This window comes from Heliangelus exortis, chromosome 1 (genome assembly GCF_036169615.1).
Source record: "Heliangelus exortis chromosome 1, bHelExo1.hap1, whole genome shotgun sequence".
In the NCBI taxonomy this organism is placed as follows: domain Eukaryota; kingdom Metazoa; phylum Chordata; class Aves; order Apodiformes; family Trochilidae; genus Heliangelus; species Heliangelus exortis.
Genome location: NC_092422.1, coordinates 81359708 through 81387466, shown reverse-complemented (window position 1 = coordinate 81387466; position 27759 = coordinate 81359708). Strand labels below are relative to the sequence as shown.

General features: G+C 33.9%; 1 protein-coding gene across 18 annotated transcripts in view; it reads left to right on the top strand.

Moving 5' to 3' along the window:
• Positions 1-27759, top strand: part of DMD (dystrophin) — a 1120784-nt gene that overhangs the window by 887294 nt on the left and 205731 nt on the right. The window lies entirely within an intron of this gene.

Sequence of the window (27759 nt, the reverse complement as noted above, 5' to 3'; positions counted from 1 at the left end):
ACAGCTGGGCAGTTTTTAGAGATACTAGGAAAGGGTGATTTTAATATAGATTTATGAAAACACAACAATACAATTTGGTAGCAAAGTTCACTCTATTACTTACAATGTGGAAGGGATGTGTAGGTGTTGAAATTGGAGTAACTTACAAGCAGATCAGAGGAAATGATTTATAGACATAGGAGAGACTGAGTCAGGATCAGGCTGGAGCGATTTGTACATTGGATAGAAATAGTGCTACTTTCTTTTGAGACTACTGTCCTAATATATGGTTTTAACTATTTGACTGAACTGCTGATAAAGTCTGTTACATTATGTTCTGAAATCTACAGTTTCAGATTTTAACCACATTTTTAACAGTGAACTGTCTTTATGCTGATTAGATTTCATAGTGATGAGCATTAAGTTCTTGTGTTTCTGAGGTGTCAGTTGTATGAACCTGAACAGTAGATTTGGATGGAAGATAGTTCTATACTTAGTGGTTAATTTTCAATATAAACTATATTTTTATATTTTCTTGTTAAGGTTTTTAATTGTAATGGTCCTAAAAAAATTGAATTAACAAGTATTTACAGAAACTATTTTTATATCACCATTGAAATGGATAATTTGGCAAAATAGAAGTACCTAAAATTTAGGTGAAGTGCTTAGTTTTTAACTGTAATTAAGAATTTTAGAGCCAGTTATCTTTTCAACTAATATCTAGGTTTGGTTTTGTAGTTTTTGGTTTTGCTTTTTTTTTTTTACTTCCACATAAGAACCATGCAGAGCTATAGCTATAGATGACAGGAAAAATATATTTGTACTAGTCCTTTCCTCCATAAATAAGTAGTAAAATATATAAAAATATCCATCATGTGAACAATTGCTTTGACCTGTAAGCTTTCTTCTACAGATTTTTCTGCACTAGAGTTGAGATGTAAGATGAAATTTTCAGTTCTTCTTTTCAGGTTTTTGGGATTTAAATGTCAGATCTTCTAAAGAAGGAGGAATAAAAACTGTTGTATGGACTGCTCTACAGTCTGTTTAATTTCCAAAAAGCAATCATTGTTCTGTTCACTAATCTTTGCTGTACAAGAAAATTTTTCTTATATCTGAAGAAGAAACATTAGTATGAAGAGGCAAAAAATGGTTGTTATGGGTTTTTTTTACTCTCAAAAGATTCATACTTGTCCAACAACAGCACAAGAATTTTAGACTTTATTTAAAGTTGATGATTGCAGGAAGAAATATTTTTTAGTGCATTTTGTTGTGGGCTTTTTTCCCTGTGAATCAGCATGCTGATCTGTCTCTATGTAGAAACACTTGGTTCTCTTTCTGGGCCTATCAGTGTTTGTGTCTTCCTATTTATATCATTTTTAAGCCTCCAAAAGAAATCTCATAATACAGCAAGCACAAATCAATTTTCAAATGCTCTTCTCCTGAAGAGGAACTCTGACTAATATCTTTCTAAATGCTGGTAGAACTTTTTGATTGTCCTCAAGTAGAAGAAAATTTCCTAATTTCTATTGTAATAAGGAAATTTCTGTTTAATAAGGAAAATTCTGTAAGTAAACAGAATAAGGCTTGCCTTTTTTTAGAAATCGTAATTGTGAGAGACCATATTTTTTTACTGTAATTTTTTAAGAACTACAGTAAAGTTGCCGTTCAAGGTTTATGTCTTTTTCCATTTCATTAAATTATCATGGATTGGAGACATGGCTATTAACTACAATTAATTTAAAATTATGTATCTTTTTACTGGTGCATGTTCTTAGTAATTAGATTGTAATGTTTAGTCAGTCCTCTTATTAGAATAAGGGTTTCAGTGAAGACAAATGTTTTAGCTTCAGGAACATCAGCAGTCAATTATCTGAACCAAGTGGTGCATTTGTGTGCCCAGGTACCCACCCGAGTGCTCGGAGGGAGCTGGCAGAAGTGCCCATCGAGGCACTTCCCATCATCTCTCAGCAGCCCTGGCTAACCAGGGAGGTTAGCATTGGCTCCAGTTGACTGGAGGTTAGCAAATGAGATGCCCAGCTACAGGATGGACTGGAAGGTGATCTGTGGAACTAACTACAGGCTTATCAGTCTGACCTTGGTACCAAGGAAGGGTAGGAACAGGTCATCTCGAGTGCCATCACAAAGCACGTGATGGACAATAAGGCAATCAAGCCCAGTCACTATGGGTTTATGAATGGCAGATCCTGCTTGACCAGCCTGATCTTCTATGACAAGGTGACCTGCTTAGTGGATGAGGAAAAGCTTTGGATAGTGTCTACCCAGACTCTAGGAAAGCCTTTATTACACAGTTTCCCACAGCATTCTCTTAGAGAAACTGTCTGCTCATGCCTTAGGTGGGCAGATGTTTCACTGGGTAAAAAACTGGCTGCATGTCTGAGACCCAAGAGTTGTGTTGAATGGAGTTAAATCCAGTTGGTGGTCAGTCACAAGTGGTGTTCCACAGGGTTCAATGCTGAGGCCAGTTCTTCCTAATATCTTTATTAATGATCTGGACATGGAGATCAATTACACCCTCAATAAGTTTGTGTAGGACACCAAGTTGGGTGGGAGTGTTGATCAACTTGAGGGTAGGAAGGCTCTGCAGAGGGATATGGACAGATTAAATAGACGGACCAAGGACAGTTGTCTGAGGTTCAAAAAGACCAAGGGTTGGGTTCTGCAAAACATTGCTTTTGTAGAAATTCACCATTACTGGAGGGACATATGAGCAAACAAAAACAAAAACTTACACTAGGTTCTCCACTAGTACTTGATAGATTTCTCTGAAGCTATGTATGTGAATTTCATATAAAGTGAATTAACAATGCCAGTAAGTCAACTGGAAACAAAATGTGAATACTGGGGTTTATGTAGCCATGAACTTGAATAGTGTGAAAACAGCCACTGAGTCCCAAAATGTTACAATTCTTTTTTAACCTATTTTTAGAACACAGATATTAAACAGTTTTTGTGATAAAAATTCCCTACACAAATGAAAAAAACCTAGAGTTCTGAGTTCAGTTCTAGCTTTATCTCCTTGTCACTAAAAATCTTAATCTCATCTTTAGTGATCCAGCAGTTTTCTGCTTTACACTCTCAAGCTTTTTTTTTTTTTTTTTTTTTTTTTTTTTTTTTTTTTTTCATACAACTAGGAAAATAATGTCTTGCTGTCCACGAAGTATTTTTTTATAAGCAGAAGCTGCTTGTATGGGAAAGTCTCACATTTTTAGGTGTTTCTTTTACTTTTCATATTCAAAAACCTTTAGTCAAATATCACTAATAAAGATTAATTTTCCCCTAGTACTTAACAGTTCATTCAGCACAAGGAGAAGGGTGAGACTTACATAACTGCACATTTTTATTACCTGATTATATTATATTAAACTTGTGTTATAATCATGTTGTTTGTTTGTATAAATATATATTTGCAGGTATAATTTGTCTGAACTGACAGCAATGTAATAATTGAGGTGATTCACACAATCTGAATGCTTCCTGGAGAACTTTCAAGGTGTTACGAGCTATTATTTTATATTTGATAAGGAGGAAAAATCAGCCGCTTCTCATAGACGTCACATGAATTTACAAAAATAACAGGTTTTATGATTTCAGTAAGTTACAAAGGTTTATTTCAGGGAAAGGAGACAACACCACCACCTTTAAAAGGAAAAACAAATTCACAAGAGGAGAGATTTTACATAAATCAGTCACTCTGTGGAGAGAGTTATTAAGAAAAGAAAAGCAAAAACAAGAGAGCAATTAAGTTTTATCACCATCTGCCGGCCCTGGTCTCTGGCTGGGGGGGGCAATGATGTAGGTCCCCCTGTTCCTGCTTGGATGATGCTCTCCTTTTTTAATTTTTCTGCTGGTGCCATCCCGTACCTGAAACCAAAGTGGTGAGAGAAGAGAGGGGGAGGAGAGGGAGAAGAGAGAGCCAGTGTCTTCTCCTTTTCTCTTTGAGTTTTTATACAGCAAAAAGGGTTCTGTCTTTTCATAAATCACTGGCACACACTGGCAAAGATTTGACATCCTGAGAACTTCTCTTTAAATTGTTGGAATCCTTCAGTTCTTGTTACCTTGCTAAAGTTATTAACTTTGTCTTGACAGCGTACCAGGAGACCACCTGATTAGGATTCTTATCTTTAGGCTCCTGCCAGGCATGATACAAAACAGAAGCTAGTTAAGTTTGGGGTAAAAATTTGTTAATTGAGAATAGGTTTGATATATTTTTAAAAGAGTAAAAAAAATGTTGACTCGAGAGACAGTTTCATACTTTCAGAGTGTTTATATCACAGGCATACAAGCCAGTTACTCCAAGGAGCTGAGGAATTATGTGCTGCTTTTTATTGTCTGGTTGAAAAACATCATGTGTCCCCATGAGGCCTCATTTGATAAGTAAACATATGAGGGAGAAGAAAATAATTAATTTTACTTTCTACTTTAATACTTCTAGTGATATGAACTCTCAGCTGGGCTAATTACTCCTCTGGTTTGTCATTTTAGCAATAATTGTATGTGACATTTTCTACAGTTTATGTGGTATTAGAAATGATTTTGAAGCTAGTGCAGACTTATCCTGTTATTTTATGAATGCAATCATTTAATACTAAGCTGTAGATGAGCTTAATTATAGGTTTTTTGCACTGAAATTTGACAAATTTGAATAATAACTTGAGAATGTTTTATGCTATATACATAAGTAACCAAAAGTATCTGAAATAATCTATGATGACTGATGACTTATGATGACTTATTGGTAGTGTAGACTGACTAAAGTATGACAGCATATAATAAATGAAGAAAAAGAATAACTTTGGCATGAAATACATAGCAAATTTTTTTTTATTACCACCTTCATGGTCACTTAGCTTACAACCTAAGTAGTTTTCCATTAGATGCAAATGTTTTGCTGCTAAAAATCTGAAAAATATGCAATCTTTGAAGTTATGCCTAAGAATGAATAGTATGGGCAGTACCCATATATTTTCTCACAGTGCTTTTTCATCCATAACAAGGAACATGAACAGTTGGCCAGGCATTCTTGCCTCTTCTGTTCCTGTCTTCAAAGTTCCTCACCTATTTTTAAGGCTGTTTTCTCAGTAGTAAGCAGTTGAAGTAGGCACATGTCCCTGAACCTTCTTGCTTATTTAGCAGTGTAGGCTCTTTGAGACCACATAATTCTTTCCAACTTTATTTCTAAGGGAATTTACATATAGTTGCCTAGCGCAGTTAATTTTTTGACATGATGTATGGATTAGATAATGAACCTGACTAACAGGGAAAAGAGAATCTGTAACATCTTTGACCAGTTCAGTTGACTCTACTAAAAACTGTTTAATAGCAATTAATTTTCTAGTACTTCCTGTCTCTGTTCTTAAACACTTCCTCACTTCTGCTTGAAATTTTCTCTGAAAGCTTTAAAAATCAAATATCGTATTTTCTCACCTTCAAATTTCAGAGCCATCTTACTCCATTGGGTAATTAATAGAAGAGAAAATCCAAAGTCTAAATTGTGGCACAAGTGTTATTCCAGCCTAATGTAAGGCAGGGAAAGATGTTATCTCAAACTGAAAACTTACCATATGGATTTTGCAAAATACTTTGGGGTTGCTCAAATCATGAAACAGGCTGTCCAGAGAGGTTGTGTCACCTCCATTACTGCAAATCTTCAAACTCTGGCTGGACATGGCTTGCTCCAAGCAAGGGGGTTGGGTAAGATTCTGTCCAGTGGTGCCTTCCTTCCTTGATTGTTCTGTGACTTTCATGATCTCTGATCTGGTCACATAAAAAATGGTAATATAATCTGTCATTAATTTTTACTTAATTATATACATGAAAAAGTTTTAATATAAGAAAGTAAAAAACTGAAAACTTCCTGGATATTTCTTAAGAAAATTTCATGAGCATCTCCCAGGTGTTCCTGTGTGATGTGCTAAAGTGAGTGAGAATTTAATAGTAAGGAAAAAAAGAGATGAATTGAGAAGAAAGTAATGCAGAGAATAAATATATATATATATTTTAATCACTCTTCTTAGTGGAAGCTGATGGGGAGACTGAAAGGTCAAATCTACAAATAAGCAATTAAAGCAATACCAGTATTTTAAGAGCACCACAGAGTGCTCTTAAAAATTGGGTTTTCTTTCACATAAAGAATTTGAAATCTGCAACCTTTGGCCTCCCGGATTTTTTTTCTCTTAATCCATTACTCTGAAGAAATCTTTATTTTAGTTATAAATGGTTACCATGCAAACACAAGTAGTTACTTGCTTGAAGTAATTATTTTTTTAATTGGTATTTAACTTTGTAGTGTATTAGCAGATCGATGGTGTTGTTTACACAGAGTGGGAACTGTTAGCACAGTTCTGGACTGAGACCTCCTGCAGACTGTAGTCCTTCTGATCAGATCTATTCACACTGAGTTCCTAGAGTGGTGGTAAAACCATATATTTTGGTAAAGGAATAGGGGTTTACACAAGGGGTTGTACATCTGTTTTTAATTGAATCATAGAATCATAGAATTAGCTGGGTTGGAAGGGACCTCAGAGATCATCAAGTCCAACCCTTAATATCTTTATATGCATTGAATGGAGGGGAAAGAAGAACTTCACGATAGAAGAAGGTAGCTTCTGATATCTCTGACAACATAGTAGTGTGTGGTGTGTATTAATTTGCCTGAAGCACATTTTATGAACCATAGATGTGATAGATGCAATAATCCAGTAGCATAAAGGGCTAAAGACAATTTTAATGTAGTTTAATGTCATACCACTCAACTACATTATGGCTAATATGCTGACATAGAAAGCATAAAGAGAAAGACATCATTGATTCGAAAAGTGTTTAATCTAGAGCCCTATAAAAATGAGTAAAACGGGTGAAATCTTTTGAGATTGTGATTTAGCTCCATGCAAATAACAATGCCAGTTTCGGTGTCATATATTAGGCAAGAGACTGCGAACAAGAAATGTCTTCCTTTAATTTCTCATTAGTATATGTTCTCATAATCAAGGTAAAAGAAAAATCCCATTTCTCAAGTTTGCTAAATAATACAGTTACATGCCCACTTGATTATGTTTTTCCTCTTTAAAAGATTATTGAGCACAGCAGATGAATGGGCCTAAGTTTCCACTTGCAGATCAGCATTCAAACCCTACCAGCTTGAAGCACAGTTTTTTCAAAGAGAGATAAGATGCAGAAAGATTCTGTAGCATTAAATGTGAGGTTATGTTGTATTAAGTAAGATTATTGGAGAAGAATATGGAAAATCACGAATAAAAGTGAGGCAGAATGGGTAAACTGTTAACCTACACTCCTGAGTAGGTTCCAATTCCTGTAATTTCTCCTGACCTTATAATTACTCTAGTATGTCTCACCCCTGTTTGTGTGGGCTTTTCTAAAATAGGATCTCCTACATCCAAAGTGGATCCATGGGTTTTCTCATAGTCTTTCTCAGTAGATTGCACGTTTCACTGTAGTCCATGAACTCGAAGTGATAGGAGTGAGATTGGGTGGTTACCAAAACTTTGAAGACTTCTCACATTTGATCTTCTTGTGATCATCAGTGTTTACTGATATGACGTAATCTGCTATGTAATTTTTTTTTCCATTTATATTAAATTATTCATAGTTGATTTATTTGAAAAGTGAATAATCAATAAAAACTGTTTGCAGAAACACAGTGGTAGTTTTTTAATATTTTATTCTGATGAGTTTGAAGGGATATCTATGCCTTTTGCAATTATATCACATACCAGACTATTCCAAACACGACTGAAGCACATATAATTTTTTTTTTAGTAATAAAGAAAAAAGCTTGTACTGTGATAATTGACTTGTTAATATAAGAAGGATAAATTACATAGCACATAATTGAGGAACAGTATTAATTTCAGCTTAGGGCAGCTAACTTCCTGAATACATGAGAAGTCAATGACCTACAAAGAATACATATAAAGAATAAAATAAAATCACAAATGCTTTTCAGAGAAAAGTGCTACTTGTTTTATGAAAGATTTTTTTTACTGACAAAAATAATAGTTTTCTGCTAGATGCTTCAAAATTTTCCTTTGTATGAGTATACAGGTGCCATAGCACAGATTTTCTGCCTGTGAATTCACATAGTTTACAATACTAACTATTCTGTGCTATGCACTATACAGCAGTTCTATACTCCTACTACTAAACTGATAGCATATTTGACAATAACTTTGTCTATATCATCACCAAATGAGTGCCCTGCTTCATTTTCTGACAGAAGTTTAGACTTTCTATCTTTCAGATGCTGACAAGAAATTGAATCTCTTCTGTCAGTACAAAGTTCCGTATGGGCTTTTATCCTTTTGTGCCACATTTTTCGGTTGAATCCTGTATTTTCATTGGATATCATTTCATGTTTGTGTGTTTTCTCTTGGGTGCCTGATTTTGGTTTGCTGGTGGTCACCACAGAAGTTGCCATGCATTTTACAGCTGAAATGAAAGAATAACTTTTTTTTTATTAAAGTGCTTAGCAGTACAGCAGTATTATTGCAGTCTGTTTTATAACAATGCCAGTGGGTTCCTCACCTGTTATCATTGAAAGTATTAGTATCTTTCTGGAGGAGGACCGTTGTCCTGCTTTACAGCAATGATGTAATTATGTAAGGAGATTCTAAATTCATAGTCAGGATTTCATTTTTGGGTAAAATATATGTTGTTTGAGAATTCTGGAAAGCCAGCATTCAATTATAGTTATTTATTATAGTTTAACTACATTTTGTCTTAGTGAAGTTAACTAGATTTAGGCTTATCTGGTCTGAAATTGTTAGTATAATAATTGAATTTTCTGAATATTGTTATGAAAATGCATGCCTACTTGAATATGCCTTTGTACTCTTTCTAGTGTTTGTAATTTTTATTTTTGTGTTGTCAATTCTCTTATTTTATGTATACTTTTCTCTGTAGGGGGAATCATCTGATGTTATGATATCTACCAAGTACCTTAAAATAACAGCACTGTGCTGTTTTGCATGAGATTGATTAACGATATTAGAGCCTAGGACACTGGAAGTCAGATGTGTAGGCTCACATAAATTCTAGGTTCTTCTCCTATAAATATTCTATTTTTATACATTCTCTTATACTTTATATCTGTTCTTGATTTAGGATTATAAAATTTTACCTTGTGGACTAAACATATTTTTTAAAGAACCTTGTCACTTGTGGATTTTCATTAGGTGAATTAAGGAGGACATGTTCTTAAACATTATTATGAGCAGCCACAAGCATTTCTGTTGGACTCCAGGTATCAGTTGCTACATCCTGAGTAACCAGAGTAGAGAAATAGAGTCATGTCATCTCTTCAGTGTTTCATCTGCCTTGACATCTTTGAGGCTATGTAACCAGCCTGGTTCGTATCTGTTTCCTGTCCTTAGTGGAATACTGTAGGGGGTAGGGTTGGAAAGTCAGCTTCTGACACCTATTTTTGTGTATCAGCAGTGTTTAAGTTCCCATTAAGTTCAGCAAAATCAGTGGAACCTAGAAAGTCTGGCTGGATGTAGTTATCCCATTGCCTTCATCTCCCTGGCAATCAAGCAGCAGGGAGAAATGTTTGTGTCTGCTCCCACCGTGAAGAACGCCCAAGAGATGTGTCTGAACTTGCATCTTTGCAGTGGTTTGTGCCACCCAGTTCAGCTTGGTTGTTCTTCCTACTTCTGCACAGATGATACTAAGAGAGAATCACTTCCAGAGGGCTGGTTAGCCCAGCTCAAATGGGACTCTTTGCCCTCCAGAGAAGCATATGTCTTCAGGACTTAGAGAGACATATGAGTAGCTAAATGTATAAATGTATGTGTACATAATGGCTTAAATGTTAATAGTGTTTATTTTATTTTGTTTTACTTATTTTTAAAATTTATTTTATTTATTTTATTCTTAGATATTACAGCTTTTTAGTGGAACATTGCTAACGGAGTAAATATAAGAGTTAACTAGTAACTAGGCAGATTAAAGATATAAATTATACCCTCTCCAGAAATACCCTACTTTGTCTTCTGTATTAAACCTACTTAATTTTAATTTCTACCTCATGCTGCTGTGTTAGGCACAATTTTAATGACTTTTTTCTGAAACTACTTCATAGTTAGCAAAAATAATGCTTCCTAGAGGACTCAGTTAAAAAAAAAAAAAAAAAAAAAAAAAAAAAAAAAAAAAGATTGATTCACTAAATTTCATTGTTGAACTTCAAAGTTGTTTTGCTGAGGCAAGCTTAGCACTATTTTCTGTACTTTTTAAAGTGTATTTCACTGAACTATAAAGGAAGTGCCAAATCCTTTCTTGCCATAAAATGGAAACCTTCTAAAAGCTTCCTATCAAAGCTGTGAGATAAACCTGTTCTCACTTACATTACACCAGTTAGAGGCACAACTGTACATTAAGCTCAATGGACCATCTTTTAACTGTGGTGTTGTAATACCAGACTCCATGAATAAGAGTTCCAAGGGTGTTTCAATTCCAGCTTGTTGATTAGATTTAAAAAGAAGCCATTTTATTTTAGCCTTCAGTTTGTGGGACAAGTGATACTGTTGAGGGTTAACACAGACTGAGCACTAGTGCCAAGAAATGCTATTTCTGCAACAGGAATTACTACATGGCAGCTTTTTATTTCATTATCTTGTATTTCCTGTTTGACACCTAACCTATGTGTTTTACACCCAGGTGTTGCTGGGCTGTGTGCTGCTTCAGGCAAAAAAAAAAAAAAAAAAAAAAAGATAATTACCCAGTTTTAATTCAAGTCTGTGACTGGGGCATGAAAGAAAGGCTGCATGTTGTTCTTAGAACAGCTTGCAGCTGCAGTTATGTTTCCACAGTTATGAATTCCTTGCACTAAGCCTAATCCTGGAAGACTCAAATCCTGTTGCTATCAAAAGGAATTTTGCAGATCATCAACACCTATTGTAGCTGGCTCAGTATAAAGACTCTGAACCAGGTGTTGGGGTGAGATAGAGGAAAAGGAGAGGAAGTTATTTGTTTTTCTTTTTTTTTTTTTTTTTTCTTTTTAATTTATTTTTTTTATGATGGTTAAATTTTATTTATTTTTTTTTTTAGATCATAACCAGACTGGAGATTGTTATTTTCCATACTAAACAGGGGCAAATATTTGGAAGAAAATATACTAATATTAATCAGATTTCCTTAAGAGACATTATTATTCTCAATTTCTTTCCTATAATGTATTTCCTACTTTTTAATTGTTTTGTAACTTCTGCTGTGTTTCTGAACAACTGGGAACAAATGGAGTCAAGGTGAACTTGACAGAAGTAGAAAAAATTATTTTGAGTTTAGTTAAAAAGACTTGGTAGAAATCTGTCTTTATTAACATACTTTTTTGCTGACAATTTCTCTGGTTTCATTATTGCTTATAGCACTGTAAATTAATTTAACATGAAAGGATAAAAATGTTGCTTTTGAAATATTTCTCATTAAATTATGATAAAAATACTACAATAAATAATACAAAAGAATGCCTCTGCTAGAAGCTTCTGTTTGCTCAATTATTGCTGTACCAGGAGTAAATTATTGCAGCTAACTCAGAGGCAATGTTATTGCAGTTATATTTAAAAAAAAAAAAATTAATTCAAAACTTTCAAAAAGCAACATAGAAAAGAGATCACAGGTTGGATCCTTGGAAAGCTAAATCTCTATTTATACTTCTGTTAGAGGCTTGGGCAAGACACTGAAGAATATTTTACCTTGAATCTATAAGGCTCAATGGGTAGGCAGAAAAAAATTCTCTAAGTTACTGAGGGATTTCTGATTTTATGGTCTTAGTCAAATAACTGTCACTTCACATTACCTGATGAGAACATCTTTTGTTTTATTTTGGTCTTGGCTTTGTATTTTAGTCTTCATATTGCAGTAGGGGATATTTTCCATATAGCTCTTTGTTGCCTGGGGTGCTGACAACATTCTTTCTGCTTCAGGTGTTATCTCGATTCCCTCCCTTTTCAATTATCTGATTTAGCTTCAAGCCTTGATTGTTCCAACCTTACTCCTCTGTACTGTCTCTGGTTAGACCTTAAATTAATTTAAAGAGATGCTATACCATACAGGATGGGTGTTACATGCAGTAACTGGCCCTGAAATTACTGATGTTTTGTCTGTCTTACCCATCAGGAATAAAATGACAGAGAGAAATTATTTAAAATCATTGACAAGTGACATATCTTGAAAATTAACACAAAATTACTTATTTACTGTTATGATAATGACTTAGTTGATATTTAATTTAATTTAAGGGATAACCTATTAATATATAAAAGTAAAATAAAATTAAAAAGTGGTGCTAAAATATCCAAGCCATAGAAAGGCAATAAAATACAATACAGAATAGATTCAGTGATACCATTATGCGGTTTGGGTTGTTTTTGGTTTGGTTGGTTGGGTTTTTGTTGGTTTGTTTTTTGGTTTTTTTTTTTTATTGGAATTGTTTTCAGAGAGTTCTAGTCATTATTTTGAAATCAACAAGATGCTTTAAGTATGTTGATTTATAAAGAAGTAGCAGACAGAAAAAATTGATATTTTCCAGAAATTTCAGGGCATTCCTTGGTGATTCTATAGCACTGTGATGTCTTAATTTTCTTCTGCAAGAAACATAGAAGTGATATCTTCTGTCTGCTGTGAGAAATATTATACAGGTCTCATTTATGAATAATTCATTAACATCATCTAGAAAATATATATTGAGCATGCAGTTGTGATAGGTTAAGATGATCCTCAGTGATATGAACCAATGAAGTCAGAAAGTTATTTAAAATTTTTTAATGTATTTAGTGTACCAGAGATACATATATAATAAACTTGCTATAGAATATATATTATTGTAAGCTACACATACAGTCAGTGCATGCATCTGTTTGTATATATGTATGCATGTGTGTAATTTTTTATATATTATTTTTATTAAAATAGTTCACATTTGGCTGGCAGTCTCCAGAATGTATTTTAGGATGTACTTCTAGGATAGTATTTATAGGATAGTGTGGACACAAAGTAGACTTAAAAATAGATTTATTGAAAGGTAAAACAACTTTTGTTCTAAAAAGTTGTGGATACTAACAGTCTTAAAGATAAAATATTTACAATATTTTCAAAATATTGGATTTATTTGTGCCTTCCTACAGGCCTGAAGGAGCTGAGAGACCTTGAACACCTTCCAGAATTTCCAAGCACAGTGCCCCTATGCCACTTCCCCCCTGTCTTATGAAAGATGTTATTGTAACAGTTTACTGTCTGGGTTATTCCCAGTCATTTTAGGTCTAAATATTTTGGGAAATAAGGGAAGTAGAAGTGAAAAATTTGTGTTTTCCTAAAAGTCTGCTGTTCTTGCTGACTTACACCTGGACAACCAAACAATATGTTTATACTTGGCAATCTTCTGCAACATATTTTCTGAAATCAAATGTTTGAAGTTGTTATACTTAGGAATACTTCAAGAGCTGCATCCACTTGGGCAAAAAAGAGGCAATGCTGTGTGGCCTCTGTGTCAAACTAAGTGATACTGCTCCTGTTAGCACATTCTACAGAGCAAATATTTGCTAAAATTATTTTATAATTTAAAAATTATTTTATTATTTTATTATTTTTATTGTTATTATTTTATAATTTAAAATGTCTCCTAAATCATAAATGTCTCATGGAATATTAATGAAGTGAGAGTGGCTAAATTTTAAACTATTCCCTGTTCACCACACTTTACATGTAGACACAGAATACTGTGCTATTTTAAGTTATTTTGTGCTATACTTACGATTTCTATTTTGAGTTAAAATAACTATACAAGTAGTTTTTTTTTCATATTAATTTTGGTCTTTATTCCTTCAATTTTGCCCCAGCATTGCCTGCTGTTCAGAATGTGTTTCAATGGTTCGTGTCACAGTGATATTGCTGTCCTGAATCAGTGAATTGCAGAGGTTGTGATCGTCTTAATTGTTTGAATCATTACCAGGTTTGCAGTCAGAGAAGTCTTTACCATAATTGACTGTTTTCCTATGAAATTAGAGATGCAATTAGATTAAGGGCTGTTCTGTGCTGAAGGTGCAGAGAGATAATTATGATATGTTTTTCAATAATATTGCAGGAAAATTGTTATGATAAGAGGATGAAGAGTTAGCACTGTAGTAATACTAAAACTTCTTTTTTAAGCAGTGAGAAAATGTTTTCTAATGAAGATCACACTTGCATGGGTTGGCTTCATGTGGTCTACGTGAGCTATTCAAGAGGATTCCTGGCTTTTTAGCTAGATTTTCCTAGTTAACTCTGAATTAATTTATTTGAAAATTACAAGGAACATGTTAGTGTTCTATGGTTTAAGATAATGAGACAAAATATCAGAAAATTAACTGCTAGAATATACATCCAAGTTAAACAGCAGAGAATTACCTTTACCTTAGGAAAATGATTCTGGAAGCAAACAAAACTCATTAGCTTTAATGCTAGGGTGAGAAGAGTATAAAGATTAAGATTTTGACTTCTCCAGGCTTAATAGGGTTGCATTCAGTCCCAAAACATATCAGTTAGGGCTAGTTTTAGACCTGGTTGAATTCCTTTGATGGGAATAAATCTTCAAAATTAAAATTTTTCAGAGTAATTTGTTAATTTTAATGTAATTTTTAAAGCAACGTGTTGAGCCATTTTGGCTTGCTTGTTTCATTACAACAACTTGTTTTTAGGAAATAAAATATTATTTTTTGATGTGCGTATTATAGCGAAATATCATTTTGACATGTATGCAGTATATTAATATTCTTTTTTATGATTTTGTGATGTTATCAAGATAAAGGGTAGCATAGTTCTGAGTCATAGCTGTCTCCCTCAATCAGTGTTATACTGTACTTTCAAGGTTTCAATAATTCAGTATTCAGACACTCAGAAGTCTTATTCAGAGAGCAAGAGTTTTCTTGAAATTCCCAGAATGTGCTTTAAATGAAAGGAGGAAGTCACAACAGACCAAGAGTAGTGTTTAATATCTTATTATTTATGTGTTCTTTCAAAAGCTACAGAGAGCTAAGGAGGAGTGAAGCATTTGAATGAAGATGGAATGTGTAAAATTTGAGACCAGATAAAAGAAAAAGCCACTCTTCATCTGTCTCTATCACTTAATCTTTATGTAGCTACAGGAAAGGCAATGTATTTTATACTGAATCTACCTGAAAAAGGAGACTAAAAACAACAAGATCATCTGTACTTATCTGAACTAAAAATGGGTTTCAATGTGTAGCTACAGAAACATGCACGCATTTTTATTTAAAGTTTTTAACCTCTCCTTAACACAGCAGTAATACAACAGCTACAATTTTGGTTACATTTCAGTTAAAATCACTTTTGCATACCTAAATACTATGCATAAGTCAAACCAAGATGAACACCAACATGTAATTGTACCACTAAGTGCTCTTTCTAGAGTTGCCAGTCTGTGAGTTGTCTTCAGTAGGAACTCAACTATTTTTACATCATAAAAACATCATTCTAACTAATCTTCAGTCTAGAATACAAATTCTATTTTTTACCTGCACTGTAGGTATGCAAATGATTAGACAAATCAAAACTCTATATTTGAAATTATAAAGAAACCCTAACTTTTTTTCAGGTTTCCAGAATATTTCTTAAAGTTGATAGCTTTGAGCAATATCTGTTTGTGCTGCTTTGTCTTACTTCTGAATTCCAAAGCAGAAAGGGTAATAAACAGAACTTGTAAAGTGCATTTATCAATCCTTTATGTATATACCAATTATGTGTGTACTATACCTATCACACTGCATTCTGAAACTTCTGCTTTATAAAACCTTGGGGAAATGTGACTGTTAAGAGTAATTAATTCTATTAGTCCTAATAGAGATAATTAACCATGAGAAATACTATCTTTTCCCTTTAACTTAGTGTAAAGATATTTCTTAAAGAGTGTAATCCTACTTGAAGTTGTTCTAGCATGGATTATGGCCTCTACAAAATGCCATTCTTTGCTGGTTTCTTAACTTCAGTGAGAGTCTTCACGAGTGTCTGTGTTTATATTGTCATCATTGAAATTGGTGCTGTAAAATTAATGCTATAACACATAACTGTTCCATGTGTATGATCAGTTCTTTGAATTTCTTGCTTGCTTCCAACACTTCTGCAGGAAAAGAAAGATTGAGGCATTTCCATTTCTCTTTCCAAAAGGACACTGGGCATCCTTAGCACTTGGCAAAATGATGCAAGGTGGCTTTTTCTTTTAGTTCCAGCAAAACTTTCTGACTCCTATTTCATCATTAGGACTTTTTTTGTGGGATTTCATTCTTTGCTAGTTATAATAGACTTAGAGAATTTTACCCACAGTAGCAGGAAATGGTATTTTTGAATGTTAATATAATGAATGACATTGAAATTAAAGATTTTGCACTTCCTGCAAAGTTTGACTGTAACACAAGCTATTTGAAACCTGGAACTCTTTACAACGAATAGGTACTAATTAATGCTGAATCACAGCGGGATTCCTATTGAGCTGTTTATTGTACATACATAAAATGAAGTGATTAATGTTATTTAGAATACTTTTATGATGAGGTTCTGGTTTATTAAACTGAAATAAAATCATCAAAACAGAGCTTTAATACATACATTCTGTGCTGCTGTGAGTTAACATAGAAATTATTCTGTCAAAATAATTTCAATATTTTTGTTTCTATTTTTGTTTTTGCATTTGAGAGTACAGATTTGTTTGCTTCATTTGTATTTATTTCTATGTAGAAGAGCTGATAGAATACTCTAAAAGTTGTCAAGTTAATATCAAGTGATTTCCTGGTTAACATAAAAATAGAACTTCATTTGATACTCATAGTCTTAGAATATGGAACTAAATATTACTATGTGGCTACTTAAAAATGGGACTAAAACTTATAGAAGCATAACTAAACCTTTCATGTACTGCTTCTAAAGTATAATTAAACATGCAAATTTGAATGTGGATAAAAATTCAGGCTCTTTCAAGAAAGACAGTTTTCTCATGAAAATGCTAGTTTTTAAAATTGCCATAGCAACAGGGCTGTTTCCTGGATTTTGTAATGTTGAAGGGTTGTCATACATGTGTGCAGGTTCTAGGGTCTCTGAAATAAAATATTTAGTTAAAAGGAATTGATGTTCTAAGCCATAAAATGACTTCAGTTTTTCAGAGGAAGCATGTCTCTGAATAAAGCCAGTGGTAATGCAGCAGAGAAAAAGCAGAGTAAAATATTAATCATAATTACCCCAAAATCTGATTTTAAAGTATTTAATATAGCTAATCTGCAGGGGTACTCCTTTTCTGATTTGTTATAAAAGGTATTCGCAATAATTTAGTTTAAAGAGAAAGGAAAAAGAGAGAAGATTTTGCCATTTAATAGTCTAATTCATTTAGCTCTTCAAACAAAAAATCACTGACCATTGGCATATTATGAGCATATACTTTATGTAAGGACAAGGTAGTGTGGTTTAAATATCTTATAAATCTTATATATGGTTCTATATATCTTATACAGTATAAATAAAATAATTTTCCTTCAATATTAGGGGGATGTGAATTTAACCCTTGCTCTCAAGAAGTATTTTCCAAATGCATTCTCTCCAATTTTGCCCTCACTCATGTGTTTCTATTCCTCCCCTTTGGACTAGCGAGGCTGCTGATGCAAGACTGCTGGTATGTCCATTCCAGTTACATTATGATTTTTTTTTTTTCAATTTAAAATTAATCTAGAGATTCCAAGCTGGAATCTTGAAGTGGAGGGGCAGTTAGGGTAAAAGGGGCAGCAAAGACCATCCCTTTTGATGGCCTGTAGGACTGGTTCAACTGTCTTATGAAATGGCACTTAGAAAACAAAGATATGTCTGATTTTTAGTATTCTTTAATATGGAATTAGGACCTCTTCTGTTAAGTATTAGTTTAATTTTCTTTTAGAGACACCACCGGTAGCAAAGGTAGAATAACTTGAAAAGATATCATTGACATTCTCTTTAGTTTACTTTTTTTTCATTATTTTTAGGAAGTGCATGCAAAGGGAAATTCCACAATGGGAAATCCTAAACAGTAACCAGAACCTGCTCTATTGTCCACTGAGAATTCTTGTTTCTTGACCATAAAATTAGGTTTTTTCTTTTGAAATCTGTTCTGAAATCTGCTAGACCTTAGCTGTTTGCTAGAGTTGTATATTAGATGTTATAAGGATATGACCTTCAAACTCCTGATTTTCTTAGTTTATATTCCACACAGATTTGGCATACAGCTTTTCTGACAATATGTGCTCAATTCCCCTTTTTGAGCATAGGATGGTTTGCGATCAAAAGCCAACTCTCCTTTTTCGGGGGTGAAAATTAGACATTTGTAGCCTATATAAATTCCCTGTTTCCCAACACTGACACAATTTTGTTACAGCAAACCGTGAAGCATGGAATGAAAGCATTTGTTTATTTGATAGTGTATGTGTATGTGTATTTCCAGTGCAGGCAACTCACAAGTTTGTAGTAAAAGGGTCACAGAGAATGCCTTAAAAACCAGAAAAAACCTTAAAAAACCAGAAAATGCTTGGCTATCGTACCAGAACTGAACTAAATAAATTTTGTGAATATGGCAAAGAATTCCTTTTTGCCTTTAAAAGAAAATTCGCTGGCTACATACACATGCACAAATGCACATTCTAAGCAAAACAAGGAATTAATTCAGCACTTCCCATGGATGGTGTTCAGCCATCTCCAGGACATCAAGGCTCCCTCATGCTTAACAGTAACTTAGGCAGAAAAATGCCATCACTATAAATGTCTTTCCTTTCCTTTCCTTTCCTTTCCTTTCCTTTCCTTTCCTTTCCTTTCCTTTCCTTTCCTTTCCTTTCCTTTCCCTTTCCCTTTCCCTTTCCCTTTCCCTTTCCCTTTCCCTTTCCCTTTCCCTTTCCCTTTCCCTTTCCCTTTCCCTTTCCCTTTCCCTTTCCCTTTCCCTTTCCCTTTCCCTTTCCCTTTCCCTTTCCCTTTCCCTTTCCCTTTCCCTTCCTTGGTGTAGGATATCCCTTTGGTCACTTGGGGTCAGCTGTCCCAGCTGCATCCCCTGCTAACTTCTTGTGCAATCCCAGCCTACTCATGGGTGGGGTGAGAAGCAGAAAAGGCCTGGACCCGGTGTGAGCACTTCTCATCAGTAACTAAAACATTCCTGTGTTATCAACACTGTTTTAGGCAAAAATCCAGAATGTAGACCCATACAAACTACTGTGGGGGAAATTACCTCTATCCCAGTCAAAACCATCACAAATATAATAAAAGCAATTTAAAAGAAATGAAGGGGAGTTGGAAAATAATTTTAAATGATACTTTCATGAAGCAGGTTCACTCCTGCTGTGTCACATGTGACAGAAGATAAGTCTTTTGCTATATGTTTGACTGATTCCTGGTTTCATTATTCTCCTCTCACTCTACACAACACAGCACCATTGCAGCTGTTGTGGAGTTGCAGATATGTCTAATTAATTATAAAATACAGTGCCACCCTAACAGCAGGCTTCTACTGTGCCACCAGTTACAGGATCCTGCTGGTGCTCTGAGCAGTTGTTTGATCTGATGTCAAGTGTCAGGGCACTGACATGCCCCTGGGGCTCTGATGCCATTTGGAAGGGGACAACCATTCTCAGTTTATGGACATGAATCAGTGCCACTTACAAATGCCTTGCCAGTTACTGCTCATCTGTGGCTCAGTGCTGATGTTGAATTTTATGTGTTCAACTGACCAGAATTTACTCGGGTCTCTCCTACTTTTAGAGCAGATTTAAAAGTTTTGGTTGCATTTGTACATGATGTACCATATAAATTGCTGTCTGTTGTTTGTATGCCAGGTGCTTATTTTAGAGAAATACATACAGCATATAGAATAAAAAATCACAATAAGCTCATATTTTTCCAGCGGACCGTGATAGGTAGACTAAGTTAAGCTGTAATGCTCTTTAACTTCCATTTATAATTGTTGTGATTACAGCAGTCTCGGTGGTCAGAACAGTAGCAGAAATTAGAATTAGGTTTCCATGAATGTAGATTTTTACTGTCTTTTTCTAGAATCAAAGCAGGTATTTGAAAGAACTCTGAAAATGGCCCTTAAAATTTAAAAAATATTTTTAAATATTAAAAAAAATTAAATATTTAATTATTTAAGATAAATTATTTAAAAATTAAATTAAATTTAATAATAATAATTTAATAATTTAAAAATTAAATTAAATTATTTAAAATATTTAATATTTAAAAATATTTTGAAATATTTTCTAAAAATTAAAATTTAAAATCCTTTCTGTTAGGGTGGGGGTTTTGTTTGTTTGTTTGTTTTCTTTCTCTTTTAGCCAGGGAAGAAATCCAAGGAGCTAATAGAAATTATTTTCTGGGCATCAACTGATGGATGAATTTTGTCTAAGATAATTACGTTAGCTTTGGTAACACATTTTAGAAGTATGGCTTTCAGTATAAATGTGCTTTTGCAAGTTTCTGGAAAATGAGCAGTCAATGTAGAATTTTCTACTAGACTATGAGAAAAATGTTGGTTATGATATTTGTGCTGTTGCATTTCAGAATGCACTGGTTAACAAAGATGAGCAGGGAAGACAGAATAAACAAAAAATCCCTCAATCAGCTCTCTCCACCTGCCCCAACCCAGGAAGGATATAAATTCCATAATTTAGCCTCAATAGTTGGCCAAAAACCAGAATTTCTGCCTGACAAATTTTTCAATTTGGTATTAGCCTGTATTAGAACAGAATGAAAAATCATCTAATCTACCTTGAAAATAGACTTATTCTGGAGCTTATAAATTTCTCAGTTAACTTCCAAAAGCCTCTAGTAGTAATACCCAGTAGGCTAGCAACAAAAATATACAGAACTTTCAGTTCTAGAAGAAAGCCACCAACCTTCAGCTGTGTCATCTCTTCTCCTTACACTGAGGAGAAGCAGACACTGAGGGAGGGAGGTCCTAGAGGAGCTGCAGTTCCTAAAAGGAACTTTGTTAGTGTGCAGTTCTCTAGGAAACAAGAGCTTCAGCTCTACCTTATCTTTAAATTGGCAAAAGTTGGTTCAGCATGAGACATTTCTAGAAAGTATTTCCAAGTGAGCCAATTGGTGAATGCCAATAAAAAGCCAGCCTATAGAAGAATTTTTAATTGTAAATTATACTTTTTACTTTGCCAAGCAGACTGTTTTATTTTCTGTCTAATTTGAATATGTCAAGTAACATTTCTTAATCATGTAAGTATATATATACATATTGGATTTTAGTAAGCACGGTGGAATGGCTGCAGACTGAAGCTAAGTAAACCAGGTTTGAGCTCTACATGAGTGCCACACATGGATGAAAGGCTGGACAGGATACACGAAACTTGGAGATTTAAAGATATTCTAGGAACCTTTCAAGAAACATCTCTCCTGCCATCCATTCCCAGACTGCAGGATTCTCAAGTCTGGAGTGTTAGTAAGAATTTTGGTGCTATATTTTCAAAGGCTAGGCTTATACAGCACCTTTTAAACTGATCATTTAGATATTTCTTAATGTAAAGCTAGTGAATCTGTATCACACTATACTGCTCTTGTAGAGGGTTTTTTTCTCATTCTTTGAGAAGAACTTTTCTTCTCTTTGTTGCCTTCCTGCATTTTGTTGTTTCTTATACAAAAGCTGTACTACAATACCCTTTTACACAGAATGATATCATTACTGAGTTTATTATCCACAATTTTCTATTTTATTTTAATAGCAAAACCTTTCTTTTAAAATAGAATAAAACTGCACCCTCTTTTCATAGTTTCATATCTTGAAAAGGGCATAAATTTATCCTTATTTTTTAAATATGAAATGAGGAAAAAGAAAAGATTTTTCAGTTTGTGTAGCTGATGACTTAATTAGTTCTACCTATTTGTTCTCTAGTTGAACTTGTAACAAACTTTTATATGTATACGTGAAACATTAAATCTATGGGGCTTAAAATTACTTTTTGGATGTACGTTAAATGTTTGGATAATAAATAAAAATGTATAGTTAGAATACATAGTCTTGTTATCTGAAGTTGCCTTGTTTCCCCTAAGTACACCAGCATGTGCAAGACATTCCTTGAAATTACTAATATTGAAAAACAACTCAGCTGTAGTATTTGCCTTATTTAATTCCTGCTGAGATGATTATGCTTCTATTAACTGTGCAATTATATTGCACAGCTCATTTGAAGTATCTAAAGCTGTAGCTTTTTTGATTCTATTTTAGCACTTCACAGAAAACTTCAAAGGTTAAACAACTGTGAATAGATCTCACAAAACAATTTATATTTCTGACTTTGAATTACTTTGGCTAAGTTCCTCCCTTGTACTAAGTGTCATGTCATGCTTTAATGTGGTATTTTTGCATGGAAAGAAACCCATGCAGACAAATACAGTATTATAGGTTTTAAGTACCTGGAAATAGTCACAGGGCAGTTTGATTTCTATGTATTTCTATAAGAAGCTCTATTTTGAACAAATACTCTTTAGTTAATGGATATATAAAAAAATTGTATGTGGTAGTGAGGGTCTCAAAAAATTGGAGTTTGAGAAATACATGCACAGAAGTGGAGGCTGGAAGATCTTATTAGAACTGTCATTCAAGAAAGAATAATTTGTGGGAATTCAATTTTAAAATGTTGGTACATTGTTCAGTTGCAAAATAAGATTCCAATTATTGATGTTCAATGAATATTTGGATATAGGTTTTGGATTTATGTTAATTTTAATTTAGGTGAATGTGCCCAAGCAGGATTAATGGTTTGGAGGATGATGTCCAATTTGTGTCACAGTCAAGTCTTTTTGTACAAAATAAATGTTAGTCTCCTAGCAGAAATATCATTGCAATTTTGAGGGTGTTTTGGTATTGTGGGTTGTTTTTTTTCCTACCAGTGGTGTCTTTTCACTCCTTACATTCAATACTGGGGAGAGAAGTGAGTCTGAGTAAGGAAAAAAAGGTATTTGAATCTGCGTGAGAGGCAGAATATGCAGAAATAAATAACTTAAGATACGTTTCAAAAGTAGAATCGATATGAAAAAAAATCTCTAAAAAGTGGTCAAACAGCTTTTAAGAAGGCAGTGTAGGAAGATTCTACTGCTCCATGAGACAGGTGTTTAAATTTTTCCTTTCTGTGCTTTTTGTAGTGAGAAAGGATTTTAATGAAGCTATTTATTTATTCTCTTTTAACTAGTCAAATGACCTTGAACAAACAACACCTAAACAGAATCAATATAAAAATAAAATACCTGGGGGCCTATTTTTAACATGTACTGATAAAAATGGTCTGTTACAGCTGTATTTAACCATCTGAAGTATATGCTCATCTTAATTTGTGGCTTGCATGTACTTTTGATACCACATGTTGCAACTTACATCTTGAGTGAATCTCTAAACTGTGTGTGATAAACTGTCCAAAGCTGTCAGAACTAAGTGGCTTTAAACAAATGTTGCCACAGGAGTAAGACTGCTGTATGTAGTGGAGAATTTCTAGCTTGCAATTCACGTGTATTTTCAGACATTCTTAACTTCTACACATGAACAGAATAAACTCAGTAGCTTCAGTAAACTCAGTTACAGAGTAACTCTTACATTTTCTAGCTGCATCTTGCTTATGGTACATATACTTTCCGAGTACACGGCACACGACCAGAGGTTTTTAGGATTTCTGTCTGTGCTTCCCTAAATCAAGGGCAGTGATGCTACACTTAGACACGCATACTCCACTGCATAGTATATTCATGTGGTGACAGAGCACATTTAATCATGAGTAATATGATTCATTCTTGCAAATCATGGACAAGAAGAGTGGTATTCTCACATTTACAGGGGTTGATTTCATAGTAGAATTAGAGAACACATTGAAGAAAAGTGAGTATATGCTGGACTAAACCAACATAACAACTGATTTTGAACAGTTTCCTTGAGAGTAGCAAACTTCCTGAAAGCTTTAGGCTTCAAGTTTTAAGTTGTATCTTGTGGGCACAGAAAATGTCAGAGATTTATTTAAAGAATGCTTCAAAAAGAAAGGTGCTGTAATACAATCAGGAGCAAAACATGCAGAAATTTCTGCCAGGAGAGACAACTTTGGTGAGACCATGAAGCCAACTGTGCAGATTTTATCTTTTGCAGACACACAAATATGCACTTGTCTATTCTGTCTTCCCATGTTGACTAGGACTGGGAAACCTTTTGGTTGTTTGTGTTATTTTAAGAGTACAGTGTGTGTGTGTGTGTGCCAGGAACACTTACAGGGTTTTTCCTTTACTGCCACTTCAGGTTCAAAGGAATTGCTACCACTGGAAAGTTCTTGGAGGAACTCCAGTGGTTTAGAAGCCCTGCTCAGCCTCCCCCAGGGTTATAATGCAATTGGGTAGCAAAAGCCATGGTACTGAATTTGAGAGATCTCAAGGAGGAAATCAAAGGGAGAGTCTCCATTTGAGAGAGGCTGAACTTTTGAATGACATCCATCCATTCAATCATGAAGCTATTTAAAGATGTGGAAGTCAGGGGGTGAATCTAATCAATCTTAGCCCTATTCTGAGGCTAAGACTTCAGTGGGTTATGACAGTAGGCATTGTTTCCACAGATTGTTTCCAGATTTTGCTGCTCTATGGCACAGATGACTAAAGCAATAAAGATTTACAATTTGATCTTTACATACTTAACTTGTATAGGATGTTTTTTATTGGTAAGGAAATTTGGAGGAAAAAAATCTAAAACTTCTTCAAAGATATGTCTAATAAAGCTAAGAGATGATAAAAGGAGGAAGGCAAAGTCCAAGGCCATGAGAGTCATTGTCAGTCTTGATATGGCAATGTGAGGACAACTAATCTCTGACAAACATATATGAACAATGCTCTGGACCTTGAATGATGGCAGAGTACTTTGACACGTGACAGGTGGAAGAATCAAGTAAAAGATACTAAATCTTGCATTTGCAACATGTGTCATTTTAAAATAAGCCACATTATGAACTAGCTAAAGGAAAGAAAGCAAGGCAAACCTTTTGTAAAGCTGTATGTAGGAGAGTTCCTTGATAAGTCTTGTAGTACTGTACCTACTTGCTTGCAACAAGCAATTTTGAACTTCTCAGAGTACAACTTATTGCACATGCTGAAAAAGAAAAATTTTGTCTATTAGTGAAGAAAAATAATATTAAATGCAAGAAAGTAAATGTTATGCTCATTATTATGTCCGGAGATTTATTTGGAAAGAATATAAATATTTGAAAAGCTTTATATTGGGGAAAAATATATATTGAGATATACACAATTCCAATTAAGAAGGAGACTGAAGAAGCTGAAACTCTGTCATGTAATGCAGAAACATATCACACTGGGAAGTTATAAAGTAGAAAGCTGTCTTCTCACAGCTGTACATGGCTTTCTTAAATTTATTTCCACACATACGTACTTAAAAAACTCTACTAGCTAAAATGTAATGTTCTTGTTACAATTTTACTGTTTTATCAGCTGTGGTGTATGAAAATACAGCTTTTTTCATTTTGTGTGAGTTAATAAATATTCCAAATGGTCTTCATGACAGATTGCTAAGATTCAACATCAATACTAAATGTTCTTTTGAACATTTTAATAAAATTGAACATAAATCTTAAATTTCAAGTAAGTTGCCAATACTGCAGGAAAGTAGAAGTCCAAAAGCAGATGTAAGATGAAAATTGTTGCTGAAGCCAGTACATGTCAGTAATTAAAGAAGGCAGTTCATTGCCTTTTTCCTCATTTATTTTTTTAAAATCTATGTATACATATGCATACAGACACAGGTTTAACTCTCTTTTGGTTCTATTGGAAGAGCCCTTAAAGCTACAAGGCCAAAGATCTATGAACATGACATTTCTTGTAAGCTGTAATTTCTTTATATCCTTTGTCATATAAAATTAAGCTTGCCTTAGACGATTAAATAAGTCAAGTGATTAATGTGCTGACCTCCATTTATTACCTGGAGCATCTACTACTCTGTGGTGTAATGATCTTTGAATTCACACATCAGTTACTGGTTTTGTTGCGTTAGATGCATTTAGTCTTTTTTATCGAGTGCAATTCCTATTCTCCATAAATGACAAACCTCAAAGACTAATAACAATTGCAGTTTCTTGGAACTTCTTTCTCTCTTGAAGTATTCTGGATAAAATATGATGAATTAATTTTCTGTTTTCCTAATATTTTTTTAATTCCATCCTCAAGAGATACCAAGAGAAAGAAAACCTAATTTCTCCTGTAATTTCTATACACTTAAGTGTGTATAGAGTGGCTGCTGATTTAAAATGGAACCTAATAGTACCAAAGAAACTAGTCCCAACATGTTGAGAAAAATAAGAATAGAAGTAGGCTTTTAAAAAAATCAAATCTTGACAAAACAAAGTTGGTTGTTTGGCAGTTACAGCACTAGTAATTCAAAAGAACATACTATCTTATTTCTGAAGACAGGAGCATGTACTGCTCTTTGATTAAAACTGGCTTTTGTAGACTTTATACATCATTCAATCTTTGTCACTTTATAAAGTAAGGTCCGAAGAGAAATAGCTAGCCTGTGAAGTTTGAAGCATGAAGCAAGAAGATGGAAAGAAAATTATTTGCATTAAAAGAAGAGGTCAGTTGAAACTAAGTGGCTATATAATGAAAAAAAAAAATAGTTAAGTATAAAGAAAAAAATAGCACTCTCAGAATCTTGCCAAGCTGAAAATAAATCTTTCTCTAAAGGTGATGACTGTTTGCTTGTGACAAAGTATTGTGATGGTGTTATGCTGTGCTGTGGCACCACAAGATTTATCCAATTTGATTTTTGTTTTCCTCTCTGTCTCTTTCGCTTGCTTGTGTGGCTTTACTGGTGTGCTGAGCTGTGAATTATATTGTCCAAAGGAGTCAATTTGAATGCTTCAGTGTTATGTTTTGGTTTTAACTCCTGAGTTTTAAACTTTCCTTCTTGTATATATAATTTTCTTCAGAATCCTTTTTAATTTTACTACTTTCAGGTATGCATACTCTTCCCTAATTAGTTTACATCTGTGATATTCATGACCATGTTAATTCAGATGACTTTCATCAGCCAAGGTGTCTGATAAGCTCTCAGATACTGTGGCCTAGAACATAGCTTTTCACTGTTGTACATAATATGTATTTGATTTTTTCATGTCAGTGTATGTGTCTCAGTGATTTGTAAAGATAAGAATTCATAAAATGCAAATATTTCTTCTAAAATCAGCACATTTTTATTGAATACAGTTGTTAACAAGAAAACAGTCACCCTCCCCTGTAAGAGGACTTTTTGTGTTTGTGATGTTTAAAGCAGAGAAAAACAAGCCAGTAGTTCTGAGGATCCAGTTATGATGGGAGTAGATAATTCCATCTTGTTCATTGTTAGGATAGGGCTGTATCTCCACTGTATTTTTAAGTGAAATGGCAAAGGTTTATGACTGCTGTAAATTTCATATGTGTAACTAGAATTGTAACTATTTAAAACAGCTTCCTTATCTTCCCAAAATGATTCTCTCAAACTGAAAAGCACAGCTGCCTTCTTTCTGGGTTACTCATTGCAGTTGTTCTCTCTTTTTAAAAACATTTTTATTTCAAATTTTTTCATGATACTCTGTACTTTAATTATATGATTTAATTTTATTGTGTTATTTTTACAGTGGAAATATGAAAGGATGGATTCATATACCTATGGAGGCAATCTGTGCATTTCTGTGTGCATGCATACATATTAGAGGTTAAGAAAGGGATGGTTAAGAT